Source organism: Dipodomys ordii, unplaced genomic scaffold (assembly GCF_000151885.1).
Source record: "Dipodomys ordii isolate 6190 unplaced genomic scaffold, Dord_2.0 Scaffold194, whole genome shotgun sequence".
NCBI classification, from domain to species: Eukaryota; Metazoa; Chordata; class Mammalia; order Rodentia; family Heteromyidae; genus Dipodomys; species Dipodomys ordii.
The window spans coordinates 979,495-999,487 of NW_012267410.1; positions in this window are offsets into that span (position 1 = coordinate 979,495).

Below are 19,993 nucleotides of genomic sequence, written 5' to 3' on the forward strand. Positions count from 1 at the left end.
CTTCTCATTGTTGCATCAGATCCGCCTGTATCCTTAAACAACTGGTTTTTCCCCATCTCCTCCACAAGTTATACTGACACCAGATACAATTTTTTCAGAGTATTTTCAATCCACAGTTGTTTAAACTACAGATGTAGAATCTGTACATACAAAGGGCTGACCCTGTGTTGGTGCCCATAGATATAAAATATATAATTATTTCTGCACATTCTTGTCCTAATTTAGTACACTTGGGAGCCTTTAAATAGTTTGCTGTAATAAGACTGTGATAAATGCCATTGTACATACATCTTTAACAAGATAGTTGATTATTTATTTGGAATAAACTAGTAGAAGTAGGATCATTGGATTTAAAAAAATTGGCATTCCTAGGGCTGTCATATGTATAAACCAGTTGATTTTAAGGAAACTTTTGTCAGTGTGGACATTTCAATAGTAGATGAAAGCCTGGTGCTGGTGGCTCATTCTTCTAATCATAGATGACAGATACTCAGGAAACTGAGGTCTGCGGATTATGGTTTGAAGTCAGCCAGAGCAAAAATGTCTTTGAGTTCAAGCTCCAGTATTGGCACCACAACGGAAAAAGAAGCAGCAGCAGTGGAAAAAAGGTAGCCATTTGAATCACACATTCAGCTCTGCTTTTTGCTAGTTATTTTGGAGATAGAGTCTCACAGACTTTTCTGCCCAGACTGGCTTTGAAACTTGATCCTACAGATCTCAGCTTTCTGAGTAGCTAAGATTACAGCCACTGGTATCTGGTAATGAAGATTCTTCTACAATCTTCTTGTCATATGCTTATTTTGTGAATTTTTGTAACCATTACACGAATCCCCTTTTAAGATGTTGACCACATTGACCTTTTAAAAGCTGTCCATAATACGTTATACTTGTAAAGGTAAATCCATTTTTAACTGGTAGCTATCAGGTAATATGTGATACTCCAAAAGAAACACTTGCAGGTGATTTGCTACACATAGTTATATCACAGTAAAAAAAAATCAATGGAAATTTTCAAGCATAAAATGATGGCAGCAGGTGCTACTTGCTTATTAAACAGAATTCACTGACCCCTATGATTCTATTGCCCCATCAGCCAACTTACCACTTCTCCCTAGGATCTTTAGAGTGTTCAAAGCCTACAGAATCATGTAGGTATTTGCTGCCCATTTGGACAGCTCATGGGGATGCAATCATCAGCCCATTTCTGTTTATGGTTATCTCTCTCTGTAGCTGCAGGTTTCAAAGGTTCCACTTCCATGGATTCCACCAATGGCTTATCAAAAACATTTAGGAAAAATGTATCCAGGGCTGGGAAGGTGGCTCAGTGGTAGAGTGCTTGCCTTGCATGCATGAGGCCCTGGGTTCAATTCCTCAGCACCACATAAGCAAAAAGAAAAGAGAAAAAGAAAAATGCATCCATATGGGACATGTTGTCGACATGGTTTCTTGTCATTCATCCCTCCACAATACATTGCAATAAGCATTGACAGAGCACTTCCATTGGACTAGTATCACACGTCATCTAGAGATGATTTAAAGCATAGGGAGGGTGTTCCTAGGTCCAATGCAAATGACGACACTATTTTACAAATGGTACTTGAGCATCCCTGGATTGGGGTATACACAGGGGTCCTGGAACCAGCTCCTCTGGGTACCATGAAATAGCTTTACTTGGGGAGAAAGATTGGGGTCACTAACATGTCTCAGCTGGTAAACAGGATGTCCTGAGTATCAGTTGTTCCATTCCTGAACTTTAATGAATGGCCTGAGAATCTCACCGTAAGGTAGGTTGTGACTCAGTAGTGCTGAGGTGAAGCTAGGTACTTGGCATTTCTGAAAGCTCAAGGTATGTTGATGCTGCCAGTTTATTGTCCATACCTTGAGGAAGGTTCTAGGAAGGTTCCCTACCAACCTTCACAGAGTGACACTATACAGCTCTTGCAGGGATGGCTCCAATGTATGTGAAGTCTAAACTGCCCTGAAAAGGAGATAAAATAAACCTGGTTGTTGTAACAGGTGAATCTGACTCTCTGGCTTGACACAACAGAAGTCTACTTCTTTAGCAGTCAGCTGTGGTGGAGAACTCAGATCCACTCAGGGATTCAGTCTGATGGAGACTCTGCCATTTTCAACACAAATTTTCAGGCAGTCCTGAGCTGGGACAGGTGTCAGCTGGGGTGAAAGAATCTGAGAGGAGCACAGCTGCGCTAGATGCAGCTCTGCTCACTCCATTGTTCCTTACAGTGTGTTCTGATATAAAGGAAATAGCTGATGACCGCTTCCCAGCTCAGCTCCCCACAGTGGGAGCGGGAAGCATGGACTCTCCCCCATACTTTGTTTGGAGCTTTGTAAGAGAATAGCACTCATTTCCTGTGTGTCCTACTGTTACTTGGCTGTAGGTTTCTGCCATGTGGACATTTCCACCTCTCAGGTCACCTGACTCTGCAGAAGCTAGCCACTATAAATAGAATAAATTAGTCCTAAAATACCAGCAAGTAAGTGATACATATATTGGCTCATGGGAAATTGTATAGATGGAAGAACTCTTTGCCAAAGGGAAAATCAACCTATGATATCACTGGGAAGACAAAGGCAGAAGGATCAAAGGTTCAAGGCAGCCTGAACCACAAAGAGTGTTCCAGGATAGCCTGGGCTGCATAGAAAGATCTTCTCTCAAAATAAGACAGACAAAAACAAAAATCAGGCTTCCAGGTTCTCCAGGGGATGAAACTGAAACACACAGAGGCGAACAGAGGCTAGGGAAGGCCATACGCCACTAAGCCATGGCTTTGCTTTCTATACAGAATGGGTGTGTCTGCAAGAGCTTGAGTGGGAAGTGGACTCTCAAGTTTATCACAGGGGTAGGGTGAGGCCACTCAGTGCAGGGTAGCAGTAGCCTGTGAGTTTAGAAATGAGTCTTGTCTCTGCATGCACCTTCTATCCCTCTTCATTGGTCCTTGGGGCCTCCTCCTCCTCAGTGCATCTAATAGATTTCAGAGATGTCAAACTCTCACATTTGAGGGACCCTGACTTGTACATCAGAAGGCAATTGGGTGAAAATGATCAAAGGACAGAAACATTTTTTTTCTTTTCAATACCATTTATCATCTTCATTCTGCCTCAAAGCAGGATTTCCATGAAAATCATTCAGTAAAACACACAGAGGTCCTGAGGTTGAACTGTGGCTGAAGACCAAGTGTCATCTAGCATTACCAGGAAATAGTTTCACATGAGTGTTCTGAGTTTCATGAGTCATAACAGGAGTACAGGGTTCTCAGAAGCACATCTTGAGACAAGGGGACAAAAGGACTTCATGGGGAGTGTTCTCAGGAAAGCCCTGTACTAGGGAGTGAAGAGGGATGACAGCCAAACAGAATAACAAGGAAGCAAAGACTTGTAGAGGACAACATCCACTCAGGGAGTGGTCCCACAGGGAACTCTGGACAGTGAGGCTCATATAGACACTCTAATCAGGAGGCAAGAAAGCTCAAGTGTCCATAGCCCTTGGCTAAGCATGAGCACCTCCAGGCACCCCTGCTAGAAGGGACTATGAGAAACCTTTGGGAAGCAAGGGACAAGTGCAGGACATTTAACAATACCTGCTACTGATGACATTTAAGGTGAGGTGATATTTTACTTCATTTGCCATTTTCCAAGACATCCTGTGAATGGAAGCATGATGGATGATGTTTTCACTCATTCATTTGTACCCTTATCCATTCATTCCCTCACTCATTCACTCATTCACCTATCCATCCATCCATCCATCCATGATGGCTCACTTTCCTTCCACCTTCTCTACTTTCTGCCATTTTTGTCTACACAGTACCTAAATTAAATAATGAAAAGAAGGGAACTAGTTTTGCCCTTTGCCATCTCCCACTAAGATTGCCATCACAGGCTCAGAAGTCATACTACCATTTTGTCCTCTGTACCCAGAGGAGGAAGAATGTTAGGTAAGCAAGTGGATGCCAGATCTGCCTTGTTAGAGACCCAGCAAGGGCCAGAACGTGGCCATCCTCAAACCACCTGTTCCTATACAACTTCTCACTCTCATCCTGTCATCCCTGGATGGCAGCTGCACATCCATCAGATGGTCTCATTTCATAGCGTGACTCTATCACATTTCCAAGTCAGGGACAAAGGAGAAAGATAGCAGACACACAAGGGTTTGGCAGGGGTTTGCACACAAGAGCCAACATGTCTGCCCAGGGGTAGTGGCTGCTCTAGCTTGCTTTGTGCTGGTACTGGGGCTTGAACTCAGGGCTAAAGTACTCTCCCTCAGCTTTCTCTGCTCAAGGCTGGTGTATTACCACTTGAGTCACAGCTCTACTTCCAACTTTTTAAGGTTAATTGAAGATAAGAGTCTCATGGACTTTTCCTGCCTGGGCTGTCTTCAAACCTAGAGCCTCAATTATCAGCCTTGTGAATTAGGATTATAGGCATAAGCCACTGATGTCCAGCCTGTTTCACAGTTTAATGAATATCTATTTGTATGGACTACAATGAGTAGTATGGTATGAAAACACAGCTTTAACTCTGCTCTGTTTTCACCTTTGGCTTATGCTTCATAGGAATGATTTTAAAGAATCTGTATTTGCATCTAAGGACAAATAGGACAATGAGTACTAACCCCTCTGCATATATTGCACTCAAAACCTAGTGCCACCTGGTAAAAAAAATATTGAATGCATTGACATTTCCATGGTTATCTGCATTTATTATGCTTCAAAAATGTTGGAGCAGTTTATTGCCAGCTTTCTGACACACACACACACACACACACACACACACACACACACACACACACACACAGAGTTTTGTAACTGGAATCTTGAGTTTTCCATCATTAATGCTCAGACCAAGGTTCTTACCCTGAGTTAGTAGCCAAAGTACCAGGTAAGTCTAGAAAGATCATCTGTCAAGTTCCTGATATACTGCCTGAGAGCAAAGCTCAAATCAAAGAGAAGGGAAACCCCAAAGGAACACAAATTACTGTCACTTCTGCATATATCACCAGACAGGCACTGTAAACAAAGTAGTACTCAGTTATGTATGCTATATTTTTATTTGCTAGAAATATTTTGCAGTGGCAGAGCCAATTTGCTTGCTTGTGTGACAAACATATTTTACAATAGCTTTCTGGGGAAATACCAGGAATCATTAAATCTGAGTGTAAAGTGACACTGGGCAACAGAAATGTGGCGAGGTCAGGCATATGTGTGCATGCTATAGAGAAGGTGAGTTGTGCCATTTTAAATCCCAGCACACTCCCCACTGGAATTGCAGAGGGGAACCAGCTTCTAAAACCTTCTTGAAACTGTTTCACAGTGAACATTCAGCTAACAGAAGCAAATACTGCCAGTGATTTTTCCATCTGGCTTCTCTCTCTGGAGGACTGAGGTTCAAAACCAGCCTGGACCGAAAAGTCGGAGAAACTCCATCTCCAAAATACCGAACAAAAAGCTAGGCTGGATGTATGACTTGATTGGTAGAGCACCAGACATGAGCAAGAAAGCTTATAAAAATAAGGACATCTCAATATAGCTAAAAACCCATAGGAACCTCTCCCATCGCTCAACTTCCTTTAGGATCTGAGTGATTAGTCTAAACATTGCTTTATACTTCTCTCTTTCTTATATTTATATATTTTGTCAAAATTTATGGCATTAGATTTTAAACTTAAGTATTAGCATCATATATTTTTCAATTTGCTTTTTACTCCCCATTATTTATGTTGGAATACTATTATATGAATACACAGTGTGCCCATAATTCTAGAATGCAGATGTTTGTTGTTTCCAATGTTTCCCCCCCTAGAGCAAATACAATTGCTGCTAGGGTTCTTAGCCATGTCTTCTTGTTTCACATATGTGACAGTTTCTCTAGGAACTAAACATGCAGTGGAACTGGTAAGTACATATGTGTACTTACCCTCATCTCACAGTCTACTGCTATATTGACCTTCAGTGACTTTTAACAGTTTGATTCTCACAGGTACAGAGACATGGCACTCACATTGCTTAGCGTACTCATCATACATGATATTGTTAGACTTTTAAATGGTGTAAAGTGGCCCCTCACTATGTTTCCAACACTTACCATTGTGAAACCGTACTCTTTTGATATATAATACTATTCCATCCTAAGGAAAGACCACAATTTATGGACTGTCCCTCAATTACAGAATGTGCTTCCAATTTTTTACAGCACAAATAATGCTTCATCAAATATCCTGAAACAAAATGTCTTAATCAAATAGCTGGTGACCATTGTATATGATAAATTTAGGAAGGTTGACATTACTCAAAGTGCTCAGACTTAATGGTGTGCTGTCTGCTTAGTTACTGCCTACCAATTTCTGAATGTGTCATTGGCTTGCATTTTTATTCACACTAGCTTAATTATATAATAAGTAGAATCTATCAACATAAATATGTAAATCATTGTAACTTGTTTAAATTTGCACACTACTTCCTTATGAGTGAGCTCAGTCATGTTTTTGTATGTTTATTGATGATTTGTGTTTGCTATTCTTCATTCATGTTATCTATGTTTAGTTTAAAATTTCCTGTCAATACTATTGTAGGAGAATTTCCCCCTAAACAAACAAGTTGTTTTCTACATTGATCTATGCCCAGAATGGAGAATTAATAGTCAAGTCACATAATTTCATTAAGGGATAATTACATGGATTCAAATTTTTGGACTCTTTTGAGACAAGTCATTTGATAATGTTCCTTAATAATGATAAGCCTCAAATTTGTAGGATTAATATTAAAAACAGAAAATATAAAAAGAATCTTTTTTATAAATCGAGGATATATATTTGGTAGCAAGAAATCCAACTCAAAGCACTCACACACAAGTATTCACAGAGCAACTTGTGGTAAAATTCATAATTAAATGTGGTTATAGATGAGAACATAATTCAGGCTAAGGCAATTTTCTACTATGATACAGAGTCATAAGAAGCTCACTTTAGCTAAGAGAAGAGTCATAATACAAGCTGGTAATAAAGCTCATTTGCAAGGGAAATCCAGCATTTCTGCAAGCTGAGCTGATTGCTTTCCTTAAATGGAGAAAAGATTGTCATCTTCTAAATCTAATAGGAAGGCTCTCACTCTCTGTGGAAGGCCATGCCCGACTCCCCAATCAAGCCTTCCCGTCACTACACTGGAATGAAAAAATTCAAGATTCTGACAAGGCATTTAATTCAATAGACATAAATTTATAAATATTCAAGATCTGTGACTAACAATAGGTTTGAAGTAAAATAACCATAATTTTGTGATGAATGTAGTTTCAAAATCAAAAGACCAGAGACCACAAATCTAAATATATATGAAATGGATTTTTGTTATTTACAGTACTTATATTCTATAAACCACATTGAACTCTCAATTAGCAAACACTGAAACCTTGCTCCTTGGAAAAATACAAGGTCAGGTTCCTGCAATCATCTACTCATATTATCATCAACTGATCAATAGGTAACCTTGTTTTATGTATGTTTTGTATAAAGAAACCTAATTTAATACACAATGTTGATTCACTAACACTGAATCCATGGCCCAATGTATCATAACTCATGCTTTTATGCAACTTACCTTACATATGTATTTTCTTTGTAAGGTACACAGCAACCTTCTTGTGCTCTGTATTTAGAGGCCACTCTCAGCAGTGAAAGTGATACCAAAAAGCACAAAATGTGAGTGATTTCGTGGCATTAAATGGACTGTGAAGAGGATACCTTTTAACAGCAGGTGACCTGCAAAAAGAAGGCAGAGTCTCATCCTGCTCCATCTCAGCTGGGAATGTGCATACAGGCTAGTTCCAAACTCTTATCACTCTGCACATGTTTGTGAATGACCTCAAAAAGCACACTGATTTTGACCTTGAAAGACTATTGATTTGGAGTCACAGATATATTTTATCCAGAAAATGAATCCATGAAGTCAGAATCCACAAAGAAAACTGGCTGGCTTTTAAATGCCATACTTGGGCATTGCCCGTTTTTTTTAGGAGCATGATTGTTTTCGGAGCATGGTTGTTTTAGTCTTTATTCTTCTTCCTTATGGCCTTGCGTGGTACTTCTTCAGAAACTCCCCTACCTTGCAGTGGGGATGCTTGGTAAGAGTTCAGTCAAAATCCTGTCCTCTTCTGGCCAAAGGACATAGGCATCCATCATCCAAGACAAACTGGGCCCCTGGAACCTCTCCACCAGGAATGAACCTCCAGCTGAAGGGAGGAAGGTTGGAGCTTGGCTCCTGGAGCTAGGCATCTGGTTCTTGCAATGCCATTCCACATCTGCTCTGATCCTGTCCTTGTAAAGTCTTCCCAGCTTATCAGCCATAGCTTATTCTTCTATTTGATTGTGTGTAGGGGGGGGCGTGTTTGTTTTGGCCAAGGGGGGGGCGGTACCACTCCTAGGGCTTGATCTCAGGACCTGGGCATTTTCCCTGAGCGCTCTCTCTCTCTCTCTCTCTCTCTCCTCTCTCCCTCCCTCTCTCTCTCTCTCCCTCTCTCTCTCTCTCCCTCTCCTCTCTCTCAGCTAGTGCTCTGCCACTTGGGCGACCGTTCTACTTCTGTTTTTTGGTAATTTATTGGAGATAAGCGTCTCATGGACTTTCCTGCCCAGCTGGTTTGAGTTGTAATCCTCATATCTCAGCCTCCAGAGTAGCAGGATTATAGGCATGTACACCAGTGCTCAGCTCCAGGACTCATTTTTAAAAGATTCGGCCACACAGAGGACTGAGATTTTTTCCCCCCCTCACAGTTGGAGTTCTACCAGTTGAACCACACTTCAGTCCTTGGAACTGAGATTTTAGCACATGAACCCTTAGGGCACATTCCAGATCCAAACCACAGCCCTCTCATGTGGGATCCATCTTTCCAACTGTGGCACGTTCACTTCCTGTACTTGGGTCAGAGCTAATGGAGAAGAGCAGATTGTGTGTGGCCTTCAAATTAAATTATGAGAAATTTCCATTCATTGTTAAGGCATTTTGGTAATCTTTTTTTTGGTGTTAGTGAGGCTATGACATACTCGTTGGTAAACATGGATCTAGAAATAAGTCTGGCCATGAAGAATTTCATTTGTTCACAGATAAGCTTCAACAGCCCCAGCTACTGAAGCCTCATTTTTCAACTAATAATACTTAAAAATCATTAGAGTAAAAACTGGTGAATAGAAGGTTCTAGAAAGCAAAACCCACTGTTTTCTTCTTTCTCAATGCCCTAACTCAAGTAACAAGGCACAAGACCCTGCTTTTGCTTCTCATACAAATGAAGACAAGACTTGACATATTCTATGTTCCTTCAATTAAATAGTCTTACTCTTGCTGTTGTTGAAATGGAAACTTGGGTATATATTGTAATATACCAATGCATTCCCAGATATATATATATATATATATATATATATATATATATTTGAAAAATGATGATGAAATTAACTCAACTATGGTAAAGGCAGATGTTCTTAGAATCTTAGGGAGTCAATCTATTCATCTGCTTAATAAACATCTAATGAGCACCTGCTGTTTCAGGCACTGGGAAAAACATTAGGAACCCAGAAATTCGTGTTATCACTCACAAGTATCGGTTGAGCACTTCAGGAAACCCAAGTTTCTGCCTCTGGGATCCCTCATTCTGGCAGCAGCGTCTAGATACAAACAAGTGAGAGATGGGCTAAGTTCTTGTGTGTTTTGTATACCCAGACTATCAGAGAGTCTTTCAACGGGGAGCTTAATGGGAAAGTAGTGTCGCAGTAGTTTCAGATGACCTCGTGGTTCAGAATCTACATTTTAAGAAGATTCTGTGGAACTTGCATTCAGAGCTGTCCTATAAGGGATTTAGAAAGTCTAAGAAGTACTAGGGAAGGACTGGCAAGTCTCTGCAGGAATGCCTATGCCCCTGTGTTGATGTTAGGGGGTAGGTCTTGAATGACCTTTAGGAGTTTTACAAAGGTGTGGGGTGAGGAAAGATACAGGGATGTCAGGGAAGAAGTTTCACAGAAAAGGCAACAAGAAGTGAAATATCCCTGGAATTAAGAAGTCCATGGAGGCACAGTCAAGGGTGACAAAGGAGTCTTTAATAGCCGGCCAGCGACTGCCCTGTCCTGGACTCCCAAGTCTCAGAACACAAAGCAGCCAGCAAATACACTTAACACACTTAGGAAACAGGCCAGAGAAGAAAGAAAGAACAAAAACAATACCAACAAACCAATTCAGCTCCAATGGAGAGCTGAATAGGGACACCATGGTGACCAGAGAAAAAACAGACAGGAGACGAACATAGACACACAGGCATAATAATGTCTGAGCTGGTCTGCACCTAAATAGGGTAAGGTCAGGGGGCAGGGTTACAGGAAACTCCCGGTCCCAAGCACTGGACTGACAGGTTTAGTACCCTATCAGGCAGATGCCAGCCCCTGCCTCCAGGGATTCAGGCGCGCCCATCACCTGGGAGGCGAAACTTCCCCTTCCCCCACCATGAAGACAAGATGTCAGACCCTACCATGTGGCCAATGGCACTGGCCAGACCTGGTCTCCCTACTTAAGAAGTTGAAGTAAAGGAAATAGGAATCATTGGAAGAAGGGATCACACTGGGTAACCAGGCCAAGAATTGGACCAAGTATGGGATTTGGTAGTGGAATCAAGGCAGCAGAAAGGCCTTGTTGGGCTTCATTGACATCACTGCCAACAAGTAGACATCCTTGTGGTAGTACCAAACCACACACACACACACACACACACTTGCCTTCTAGGTATATAAGTTGGAAAGGTGAGAAATTGAGGGTATGCTTTTACAGTAGAATTGTATGTAAATAAAAGCTTGTCAGTAGTGCTACAGTAAGAAGGACTGCTTCTCAGGCTATATTTGTTGGGAAGAAATTTTAGAGAAGGTATGGTAGAGATTGTCCTTGAACTTCCTTTCTGCTCCTGCCAGTAGACGAAAACTCTCAGCTGCCCATGAAGAGGCAATTCTCGCAATGTAGAGCCACCAATAAGGCACGATTATAGATGAGGACTTTCTAAACTTGGGTGAAGAGACACATATTGCTTTATTTTTTTTCTAAAGCATGCTCAAATCCCAGTTTATAGGATGTGGAGAAATTCTGTTCTAATGGAACAGAAAATGAGTCTCCTTTGCCACCATCCCATGTCATGCAAAGGTCCTGGAACTCTCCTTGGAGAAGTTCCCTGTCCTCCATCTCAGACTGCCAGTCTCCATATCTTCATTAAGGGAAGGGAGTCTCTATTGCTTCCAAGCCAAGTTTGGGATTAGGACTCTGGGATCAGGTTGAGAGCTTCCACCTTGAGCTTCTTTTCCTCCTGAAGGGATGTTCCAACCTGAAGCATTTCCAACTTGGGGCCTTGCCGTTTTCCTAAAAACCTGTCCTCTGTCTCCTCTCCCCCTAGGAGGACTCCATTTGGTAATCCTCAGTGTGCTTTCAAAACCAAGGTTTGGTCTCTAGAAGGCTCAATACTAGTGCCCAAAGATTTCCATGTCCTACTTCTTTGAGCCTGTGCATTGTAACTTTATTTGTAAAGGAACTTTGCAAATGAGATTAAGTATCTTGTGATAGAAATATTATTCTATCCCCTTGTCTAGGGAGCTCCATGTAATTACAAGGTCCTTACCAATGAAATAGAGAGGCATAAGAGCCAAAGAGAGATTTGAAGAGGCTGGGCCATGAGCCAAGGAAAGCAGGTGGTGTCTCGAAGACAAGCCTCCAGAAAGAATATACAGGCTCTGCTGATGCTCAAGTTTTAGCCAAGTGAAACCTGTTTCAGACCCTACAGATAGTAAATATATATTGTTTTGAGTCAAATTGGAGTTGATTTGTTATAACAGAAGTAGGACATTACTAGAACTCTCTTTGAATTCAGGAGCTCTGCTTCTTATTTCACTGTTAACATCTCATAGATTTGTTCTACCCTTAAACCAAACCAAGTCACTGCCTCAGGAGAAAGGGTTGTTTCTGTCACCGAAGGAGGCCAAGGTCACTTGTTTAGTATAGTTTGGAAGGGATTTGTGCTTTTTTGTGGTTAGGAGATGGAAAAGGATTATTCTAGAATGTTGTCTCCAGTGCTTTCCATACCTGAGTTTCCATTATTTTGAATTGAAAAAGAAGTCTTTTCTTTTTAAATGATCACATAACAAATCCTTTGCTCTAAATACCTGATCTTTTTTTTTGTTTTGTTTTTGCATTTGGAAATGGTAATGTGAGCTACTGAGATGGCTTAAGATCCTTGATTTGAATAACAGTCAACTAGCAGCCAGGGCCCACACCACACGGTGTGTATGTGAATCTGGCTCATTTTCTGCAAAGAGGTTTTTTTCCCCAGCAGTTTCAAAACAAGCCAGTCTGGAAGATCTAATGAACCTTAGTAGCCTGCTGGACTCTGCTTGACCACTCAAGTCTCCAATTCCAGAGACTTGACAAATACTTGTGCTCAGGAATTCAGACACCCTTTCAGCGATGTCAGATGTCAACTCCTATCCACATAGGATAGGAGTTGAGTGCCTGGCTTCATGAACCCCAGTCTTCCTGTCTATGAAATGGGGACCGCAGTATCCGAGAACCTAGGGCTGTTAAATGATTAAATGAATGTGAAAAGCTCAACCAGGTGAATCCAAAGCCCTCAACAAGAGGGCTCCAAGGTCCTTCTTTGCCCCTGTTTCATCTCTTCTTCCCTATTCCATCTAGCCCATTTTCTTCTTTGGCTTGGGATATGCCCTGAAAATTCAGATGAGCAATAGAACTGTTCCTAGTCTTTTCAGCCTAGAGAACTTGAACATCCCCTTGCTGCCTGGACAAGAGACTTTTCAATGCAAAAAAACCACTGTGGAGTCAGGAGGGCAGCAGGCTGGAGGAAGGGGCCCAGCTCAGAGGTCTGGTTTTGGCTCTTTCCATCTGGAGCTCACTTGGCACCCTGCAGAGAGTGTGTGCCCCTGTGGGCTATGAGGCAGCATCGTTCAGCTGACCAAGGTCACATGGGTACAATCCAGTCCTCCTTCAAGAGGATGGATATGTCCCCCCAGGGAATGCCGCTTCTCCAACCCTGTCTTCATGCAGGTTTCCCCCCTCCCCTTGGTTTTCCATACAGGAAGTCTCTGCCTAGCACCTGCATTACCCAGATGACCATGGCATACCTAGGGGCAGTTACCTCCCCTTTCTCTGAGATCACATCCTGGACCACCTTGGTCACTCCTCCTCCTGACTGTGGGAGGTTCCCGGATGCTGAGGTCACGTTTGTATTTGCCATGGCCATACCTTCCCCTCTCCCTCCTACTTAACTCCAACCCTGCCAGGGGTCAGCCTTTTCCTGTGGACCTTACACTGTGGGTCAATTGGCAGTTTGCTCTCTTCCTAATAATCTCTATTCTGCCTGAACCAATGGTAGTTTCCTTGCTGCAAACCTTACAAGAACCATATGCATGCCCCCTTCCTTTCCTGAGTGTTGGATGTGTTTGAGTGGCTCTCCCAAGGTTTCATGCATTGATATTGGATCCTCATTGTAAGGAATTAAGTAATCCAACCATCATGTTTCCAGGGGGGATTTGGGGAGGTGAGTAGGGGCCAGGCCATCAGAGTATATCCTCCGTGATTGAATCCTGGGAGCTTTATATGAAGAGGGAGAGAGCAGAAATGGCAGATGTGTGTGAGACAGAGAGTGTTCTCTGTCCCCCGCCATGTGCTACCTCAGGACTCTGCCAGCAAGAAAGTCATCAGCAGGTGCAGGAATTCAACCTGAGACCTCTAGAACAATGAGACAATATAGACCTTTTTCCCTTATATAGTTGCTTGTTTCTCAAACTTTATTATATTAATACAAAGCAAATTAATGCACTAAGAGTTATAGCATATTATAATAGAACAACAATTTAAAAAACTCTAATGCCCTGAGAAGTGGAATTTTTATTTCTTCTAATTCTCCATAGATGCTTCTAACTAAAACACTTCTCTCCATCACCTCTTTGTACCAATGGCAGTAGCTCCAGTATTGATCTTATGCAAGTATACTAGTCATTTCTCGCATCTGGAGGCTTTCAGACACTTCTCCCAGGCTAAGTTTTCACAAAGAAAGCTGTGAGTCTGACGGCCACAAATTGTCTTGGCTCCAAGTGCTTTGTGATCTATAATCTGTAGATTTTGTCTAAAGGTTGAGCACTCTGTGATGATTTTTCTGAACTGACTTTTCTTGAGCCTCTTATATTAATCAGAGGATAGAAGGTTTTCCACCTCAGGAAAGGGGTGTTTGTCTTGTATGTAGAATCATGAACCAATATCATCATTTTCTTTTCTTTCTTTCTTTCTGTCTGTCTGTCTTTCTTTCTTTCTTTCTTTCCTTCCTTCCTTCCTTCCTTCCCTTCCTTCCTTCCTTCTTTATTTTTTCCTTCCTTCCTTCCTTCCTTCCTTCCTTTCTTTCTTTCTTTCTTTCTTTCTTTCTTTCTTTCTTTCTTTCTTTCTTTCTTTCTTTCTTTCTTTCTTTCCTGGTCTTGGGGCTTGAATTAGGGGCCTGAGTACTGCCACTAAGCTTCTTTTTGTTCAAGGCTAGTGATCTACCACTTGAGCCACAGCACCATTTCTGATTTTTCTAAGTCTCATGAGTTTTCTACCCAGGCTCTTAAATATATATATATATATATATACATATACATATATATTATACATATATATGTATATATTTATTATAAGTGATGTACAGGGGAGTAACAGTTACATGTCAGGTAATAAGTATACTTCTTTTGAACAATGTCACCCTTCCCTCTATCTCTCATAGCTTTTCTCTCTCATCCCCACTTACAAATTGAATAGTTCTTTTTCAACATAGTGTCTAGTGAGTATCATTGCTGCATTTGTTCACTCTTTGACTCACCATTACTTTGCCCCTTACCCTCCAAAAACAGATAAATGAACAAACAAGAGGATGAAATGAAAACAAAAACAGCAACAAAGAGAAAAAAACTCTTGTTTCCATTTCCCGGTGTTCATTTCAATAAATATTATTTTATTTGGTTAGATGCACATGGTTATTGTGCCTATCACAGTCAGTGATCATTTTTCCACTATTTACCCATCAGTTCAGAAAGTAGAGTGGGCCAAAAAGGAGCCACCCCTGTACCCCAGAACATTTGTCTGTTTACCATGAAGAAAATACCCCTCCCTCAGATACAGCCTGGCTTCTTATTCATGATCTACCGGCAACCTCCAGCCCCAAAGACATCCAGCCCCTAATTTCCAGAACCTAGGACGGCAGAGGTGACTGGGAAAACTGAGAGGGGACCGTTGATCACCCTGCTTGGTGTCTTCATGAGAGCAGGAAGAAGACTGGCGGTCTGAATCAAACAGAGGGCTAACAAGGGAAGTACAGACTGAGGGGGACAAAGCATGTGGGGAACTGTCTAGACACCGCTGTCTATGAAGCTGGAGGAAAAACCACAAGCCAAAGAGGGTGAATGGAAAGGGTAAAGGACAGGTATGAGAATGGAATCGTAGAGCTTGCTGAGATTGAGTTTAGGAAGCTGGGAGAGGGTGAGTCTGATAAAGGTATGTTGTGTGTATATATGGACATTTCAACATAAAATCTCTTTGTACAACTAACTGATGCTAATAAAACACGTAAAAAGTAAAAACGCAAAAGGGACAAGGGGGCAGGGGAAGAGGCCCATTGAAACAACAACAATAAACCACGAAGACCTTGTGAAGTCTCTAGTAGGACAGATGGCTCAGGGACCTACAGAAGAAAGACTGTTGCAGGCTACTTCTATTGCTTTCTGGATTCTCCCAAGTTGCAGTGCGCTCCATTCACACAGACAAGGGGCGCTTCTGGAAGCCATTGGTGAACATTCCTGAAGAGAGAATTGACGCAGCACAGGGAATGTCTCCTTAGACAAGTCTTCTTTGTGAATGTTTCCCTGGTCCACATAAAATACAAACCAGAAAGAAATCACCTTTCCAGAGGAGCTCATCTGATCACCTGCCTGAGACCTTTGGAAGCAATAAAGGATGGAAAACCAAGTAAAGCTTCCTAGCTGGGAAGGAAGAGGAGCAAAGAGAATGGGTCCAAGTGTGCAGCACAGGGGTTCAGGTGCCAAATTCAAGGTTTTAAGTGCCAGATGTAGGGGTCTATGTACTAGCTGTAGGGACCAGGTGCCCAGGTGGGGCCCAGCTGTGCTTGAGAATGGGACAGAGCCGTCAGTAGAGTGGCCTTGCAGACTGACCGGGGAATGCCCTCGACCAAGCAGATTCTTGAAATCTCACTTGGTCAGAGGAAGAATCCATCTTGGGAAGGCTTGTGGTAGACACATGAGTGTCCCTGAGTTCTCTGAGGCCTGGCTGTAGTGATAGTGCTGGGGCTGGCAAGTGGCCAGTCTGGGGTCCCTGCTGGCCACTATGGGATCCTGGGAGAAACAGCATGGCTCACTGCATTTGCAATAGAACTGCACAGATTTAACATATTTCGTTGGTACAGAAACCTCCAGGGTGGAAATGACTTTGGAAAATGTTGTCCCACTCCTTGTCATAGGGCGATCGGGGCAGAGGGGAAAGCTGAAGTGAATTCTGGCATGTGTAGCAAGCAAGGCAACACAGGACTCCCTCTGCACAGAAGCCACTCGATGTAGACTCTGAACAGACAGGTTATAAATGAGTGCTTGCCAGCTGAACTTGCCCAGAGCTTCAAGTTGGCATGAGACTTTCCAAGAAAAGAAACATTGCAACAAAGAGGGGAAATAGCACCCCAAGGAAAAAGCTATTATGGGCTGTCCAGAAAGGCCGAAGAGAAAGTTCAATGTAGCAGAAGGATTGTGTGTCACAAAGAACAACCCCAATGGGATCTTAGTCTAAATCATTTGTGCGAATGCCAAAGTACATTGGTGAGTGAAGGCTGCTTGAGACTCTCTCTTGCCCAGGATTGCGGTCAGGGAGAGACAAGCCAGGACTCATCTTCTGTGAGTTCCTAGGGACATCAAGTCCTGACAAGACATTCTCCTCCTGTGACTGACAACTAGAGACTGAAAATTAGTCATCAAAATGTAGTTTTTCCAAAACTGGGCATCTGTATACAATTCTGAATCCTATGTTGGGTTTGCCTTAAATCCACCCCTCTTCCATGCCAAGGGATTCATCATTACATGGCTGCTAAAACACATGGAAATTGTACTAGTCACACATGAAAGGCATTCTTTTAAAAAGCATGCTTACATAAAGCTTCCTCTAGATTCAAATTTTGAGTATATCCTTCCCTACTGAGGTTTTTAATAATAAAGAAACATTTTGATGCATTTTAAAATGTTTTAATTCTTTGATAGTTCAGTTACAGCTTATGCAGTGGCTATTCATTAGATCAGCGATGGGTCATCATCCCCTCTGAGGAGTAATAGGATTGGCTGTCATTTTTGACAGATTATTTTTATCTTCCTCAGTAGCTTCCTTCCACTCAGAAACGAGATTGTCCCACATGCCACTGTAGATCTTTGTTGTCATACCTGAGGATGATTCTGTCTGTCTGTCATACACAATACACACACACACACACACACACACATACACACACAAACACACACACACACAAAATGAAGATGATGAGCCAAGTCTGACTTCTACCTAGCATTATTTTCTTTCTCTTTTTTTCATTTTCTTTCACTCTCATCTTTCTTCCTCCCTCCCTCCCTCCCTCCCTCCCTTCCTTCCTTCCTTCCTTCTTTTCCTTAAATCCCAGGCCTCGATCCCAAACAGTAGTTCTGAGTCTAAAGCCTTCCATGCCACTCAAGTACATGGAAGAAGAAACAAAGGCTGAGGAACTAGGAAGGGCTTGGAGCCCAAACCCCAGAGGAGCCCAATGGCAGTGATCCTTCATTTTACTGATCTTTCTATGCAGACCATTTGTGTCTCAGTCCTAATTTAATGTCCCAGGTGGCTCATGCTCGGGCAGATCCTTTCCTCTGAAAGATAGGGCTCATTGGCCTCACATGTGCACAGGGAAAAGAAATAATTAGAGATTACTCAACAGACTACGAACAGTTTTCTGTGAATGTAAGGCAAACAAGTGAAACAAAATTAGAGGAACCCTTTAGGCAAATTAAAAGTCATCCCTGCAGCATGTGGACGAGGAAGAGGCAGGCTTGGCTGAAAGGGGGCAAGCTTTGTCACTGGAATGTCATCTCCCAGTGACCACAGCAAATATTTCCGGTGCCTTCTGACTCCAGAGTTGATTTCAAGCCTTTTTACAAAGGCTTGATTTACGTTAGCAAATTCCTGCTCATGAAAGCTTAGTTGTTCATTTTGTAAGTTAAAAATGGCAGCCTTTGGTTTGCTGCTCTGAGTCTGTGAGTCAGAAAAGGATGCCCTAGGATTGAAAGCAAAGCTTGTGTTGCCAAGGGCTCCAGTGCTTCTGGAAAGACTAGAGTTGCTCCACAAACCTCCTTTCAGACCATGTGACTACAGCAAAAGTCAGGCCGAGGATCTTGATACCCCTAATGGTTGGGATCTCCCTCTCTCCCCCACTTTTCTCTCTTTCTCTGTGCTTTCTACTGATTAATAGGAGATGAGAGTCTCACAGACTTTTCTGCTGGGGCTGGCTTTGAACTGTGATCTTTAGATCTTAACCTCCTGAGTAGTCAGGATTACAGGTGTGAGCCATAGCACCAGGCTGGGATTTTATTTCTTAATGGCATTGTTATGGAGACACTGATCTACCTGTTGGCTTCTGGCCTTCTCTGTCTCTCCCTCTCCTCTTATCCTTCAGCAAATCTAAACACCAGTGAAAGGGTACTTGGTTGATCTAAACTGGATGCAGAATTTGCTCTGCTGCATATAAATGTACAAAGCCTACTTCATCTATCTGTTTTTCCTCATTCCCTGCAATATGGAAATGGCATAAACAGCCATTAGTTCCCAATGAACAATGCCTTCAATTAACAATAAACAATTAACTTTGCTCCCAATTAGCAACAATGAAAAGGGATGAGGTACTGCTTGAAATGTCTCTTATCTGAAATGTTTCAGAAATATCTCAGTAGAGCTATGGGAGGAAAACCTACATGGAAGACCTTGGAACCCCTTTGCCATGAAAGCAGAGAGACCAGCCCTGGAGAGAGGCAGCTGGTCACACAGAGGGAAATCATCCTGCAACTTTGGTATCTGGCCAAGTGAAAACCCACTTCTGTCAGAATGTTCACATAAAGAGGAAGCTTGTACAGAGCCATAAATAAAATGAAAGAGAGGAAGCTGAGCTTTCCCAGGGCTTGGGTCAAAGTTCAAGTGGCCAGGCAACCAGCAGCATTCACTCACACAAGAATCTGGCCAAGTCCCAGATTTCTCCTCTCCAGAATCTCAAACCCTGTGTGTTTCCAGCATCCTCTTCCGGACCTCTTGGGCTCTGCAGTCCCAAGAACTTGGAGAAGCAATTGCTTGGGAAGAGTGGTCTAGGAGAGGTGAATGGAGAGGGGAGACAGGCTGGAGGCCTGGCAGTCAAGGAGATGACACTGTCTCCTGTCCTTTCCCCTAAAGTAGACTGGCCTGAGAAGACTACATACTTTGCAATATAGAGGGCTCTGGGAACTCTTGAGGAAAACACTTGTTTGGTGTCATTTGTGAAAAGCTGTGTTACCTTCTGATGCCCGACAGGTGGTTCTAGTGTACCCATTGCAGCATCGAAAGTGGTTCTCTTGTTCTGCAGGGATTGTGCATGTGCCATCGCAACAGGAGACTCCCTTCTTGCCAGTCCACCTGCAGTGAGGATAGAGTACTGGAAGCTGCTCCTCACTATTCCAAGTCACACTTGAAATGACTGTCTCATGAATGATACCTAAGACGATACGGGCACCCATGTGACCCCCCTGGTCATGTTTGACTGTATGGCTGGGAAGAGCTAAAAAGTTTTAGATATGAGTTCTATAGAGTTTAAAGGAATAGTTTCTTTCTCAGACAGTCCTTTAAAGGATATTCCAGAGATAGAAGCCAGGTGCTGATGGCTC